This window comes from Piliocolobus tephrosceles, chromosome 12 (genome assembly GCF_002776525.5).
Source record: "Piliocolobus tephrosceles isolate RC106 chromosome 12, ASM277652v3, whole genome shotgun sequence".
NCBI classification, from domain to species: Eukaryota; Metazoa; Chordata; class Mammalia; order Primates; family Cercopithecidae; genus Piliocolobus; species Piliocolobus tephrosceles.
The window spans coordinates 18,988,547-18,992,666 of record NC_045445.1 but is presented as its reverse complement, the minus strand read 5'-3'; positions in this window follow the sequence as shown (position 1 = coordinate 18,992,666).

Below are 4,120 nucleotides of genomic sequence, written 5' to 3'. Positions count from 1 at the left end.
ATAATACTGGAATATGTGTATGGTTTATTGTGACACAACAATAGGAAAACATCCAACCAAATAAAGGTAAGGTTCAGTGTGTGACAACAACTATGATGATGAATGCTAGAATAATTAATCTCACCTATAAAATGGAGATAAAAGTAGTATTTATAGGGTTTTTGAGATGATTAAGTGAGATAGACATAAAGAACTGAGCACAATTCTTGGTTCTAGTAAGCTTTAAATCATTGGTAACTGTGGCTATTTTCTTATTACCATCTTTACCAGCAACAGCAGCACCATCACAATGGTCATAATAGTCATTTCCAGGAAATCAGAGCCCCTTTTAATTGGCTGGTGCTGTGTGGGTTCTTCTGTTGGCTGGGTTTAACAGGAAATTTTCTTTCAGGAAAGAATAGACAGAGTTACATTTTTTTTTCCAGTGGTTAATGTCTCCCATCTGTGGTTGGAAACTAGGCTAAAAATAAATAAATAAATAAATAAAAATTAAAAACTTAGCCACTAGGAAGATGAAAGATAGCATTCAAAGTGGGAGGTGCAGACATAGTTTCCAGTGAAGAAGGTTCCTTTCCCCTACGTAATGGTAAATTTTAGATGTCCACTTTACTGTATTAAAGGATATTCAGATAGCTGGTAAAGTATTGTTTCTGGATATATCTGTGAGAATGTTTCCAGAAGAGACTGACATTTGAATCGGTAGACTGAGTGAGGAAGATCTTTCCTTACCCAATGTGGGTCAGCACCATCCATTCCACTGAGAGCCCAGATAGAACAAGAAGGCAGGGGAAAGGTGAATTTACTGTCTCTTCTGAAACTGGGACACCCTTCTTCTGCCCTTGGATATCAAAACTCCAGATTTTCTGGCCTTTGGACTTTAAGACATACACCAGTGCCCACCCAGATTCTCAGGCCTTGGGCCTGGGACTGAGAGTTACACTACTGGCTTCTCTGGTTCTGAGGCCTTCTGACTTGTACTGAGCCACACCACCAGCTTCCCTAGTCTCCACCTTGTGGATGGCCTATCATGGGAATTCTCAGGTTCCATAATTGCATGAGCTAATACTCCTAATAAATACCCTCCCATGTATCTATATCTATTTGTCTTCTTGGTTCTGCCTCTTTGGAGAACTAGTATACCCTGCCGACAATTTTTTAAAGTAAATAGGGATACTATTCTGTTATTCCCTCATATCCTTACTTCTACAAGAATCCTGAGGGAGGGAGGCACTTTGCAGCTGAAAGGGAAACAGTAAAACAGTAAGTTAGATGTGTTGGGTAGATATCACATTTAGAGAAGAAAGGAAGTCACCCTCTGAGCAGGAGGTTACATAGGTTCCTTTGTGCACCATAAATAGTCCTACTTCTCTCTCTACTCCTTTCCCACCATGTCTCTATCCAGCATCTCCTACTCAATCTCCTTTAGTGAAGCCCTTGCCCAGACATCAATCAGTGCATCCTCAGAAGGGGAAGGACCCAAGTAAGATCTGACTCTGATAGGAAAGCTCTAGTGAAAACCTGTAGGTCTGCTCTTTGGGAATATAGCAGTTACTAGGCTCTTCTGTGCCACCTTATGCACTACTAAAAGTAGAGACACATAGACATTCTATCTAGTGTAGCTTGGGATTTGCAACCTAATCAGCTCTTTCCAAGCCTTGACACAGCTTCTTGAGTTGTGTCTTTATATGTAGACACAAAAACACTAGGCCTCTTCAGTGCAAGGTTTGAAGTGGCTAGTCAGTGCCTCTTGTCATTTGGGAAACCTGATCTAACTCTGACAACCTTTTTGAGGAGACACCTTATTCCTAGAACCAACTCAGGACACCATAAGTACAAATATCAACAGGAAATAGAAAATCCCTTCGTTTACTTCATTTACCTTTCTAAGAGCCAGACTGACAATTAGTCTGCATTAAGCCATACAAAGAAACAACAAATCTTCCTGTATGGATGACAGGCTTTTCATCACTCCTATATGTACTAAATTGAAGTTACACCTTTTGGATGCCACTCCATACAAATCTTTCCAGAAAACTGTATTTTAAAAAATTAGCATATCTAACAAATTCTCACTGAAGGAGCTGTTATTATGCCTTTTCCAACAGCGAGCATAATGTTTGCGTATGAAAACACTTGAATGTAAAAAAAGAAACCACTGAATGAAGTCAAATATCTGAGTGAGAAAGCATAAAGGTATTTGCTAAAAATCAATGTCAAAGATCATAATTAAAAAGTGGATATTATCAAAGGAAAGCCTAACTAGAAATACATGAAAATGGTAACAGTGGGTAGAATTCTAGGTAGACAGATTTTTGGCAATTTAAAATTTCTTTTTTTTTTTTTTTTGAGACATGTCTCGCTCTGTCGCCCGGGCTGGAGTGCAGTGGCCGGATCTCAGCTCACTGCAAGCTCCGCCTCCCGGGTTCACGCCATTCTCCTGCCTCAGCCTCCCGAGTAGCTGGGACTACAGGCGCCCGCCACCTCGCCCGGCTAGTTTTTTGTATTTTTTAGTAGAGACGGGGTTTCACTGTGTTAGCCGGGATGGTCTCCATCTCCTGACCTCATGATCCGCCCGTCTTGGCCTCCCAAAGTGCTGGGATTACAGGCTTGTGCCACCGCGCCTGGCCTGCAATTTAAAATTTCATTACACGTTTCTGAATTCTCTAGACCTTCTACCTAAGCACATATTACATCTATAATTTTAAAAATTATTCAAAAATTTTTGAACACATCCAGCCTTTTTGTGTGTTGTGATTTTTCATTAAATACTAGAAAAATTGTCTTCTACATGGATAATTCATAGAGTCAATGTCAATGGCCTTGCTTTAAAATTTCGGTTATAATCAATTCTCTTTCCAATAATAACAACAAGGGGAAGGAAAACACAATTTGATAATGTGTTTGATATGGAATACATCACCTTAGTAATTAATATTTTCACCAATAAGGAACCATGCACTGAACAGAAGGAAGATGAGTAGAAGGCCGAAAAGTGGCCTAGGAGTCATCTCCTTGGGAATGATCCAAGGATCCATGTTCTGTGACAAATCTGAAGACAAATCACCTTTTCTTTCCCTGGGAAGGGCCCCTAGTTCTGGAGATTGCCACCAATTACAGTCACCTTTCTTGGACTCCTCCACTTTGTGACCCCAGAATGCCAGTCCTCATCAGAATTGCTCATTGAACCAAACAATGCCTTGAGGTCTTCCTCAGCCTAGTGCAATAAAGATATCCAGGATGACTGAATTTCTAAGGTAGAAGAGATTTCGCAGATAAGTTCCAATTTCATGACCTTCTTTATCTACCAAATGAGCAACATTTTGGTCGAGAGCCAATTAAAGTCTGGATGGTGAGTGGCTGGCCCTTAGTCACCATCAAGTCACCGGATGGAAGACCTTGGCTGCCATGGCTCAAATAGGTGGTCTTAAGCTTTTTTTGAATACGTGAAGCCTCAGTTTTTCGCAGGTAGAAAATAACAATGATCCTAACCTTCCTAGGCTTTAACATAATTTAATAAATTATGATAATAAGTGAAAAGGCTTTGAAATATCAATGTGCTCTACAAAAGTGAGGTAGAGTGTTTAGTTTCTAAGCAAATGGAAATTTAGGGGTTTTGACCTTCATGTAGGGAATACCTGGATTCATGGGTGTACAAACCTGTACATTTGAACAAAGCCCCATGCTTGGTTTAATGCTTTGCTGTTGGCATCTTGAAATTCTGGGTAATTTTTGCAAAAGAGAATCCTGATTTTATTTTGCTCTGGGGTCCTGCAAATTATGTAGCTTTTCCTGACATCAGGTGCCTGACACCTCCCTGTGAAAGAAACCCATGCATATAGAAGAATAGAATCACCAGAGTTATCTACTGAGAAGAAAGGTCAAAAACCTGAGAAGAAAGGCCAAAAGGATAAAAGTAAAGATCAATAGCAGCACTTACAGTGTATATTTGAGAACATTTTATAATAGCTCATACTTATATTTAGCAATTCTCCCCTGAAATTATCAAAAGTCTTGGCGTTGATGATTCTTGGATCATCAATGAATTAATCATGTGTGCCCAGAAAAGAAGTGACTTCACATAGGCTGGAAAAGAGCAGAGACCTTTCTGGCACTGCTAGTT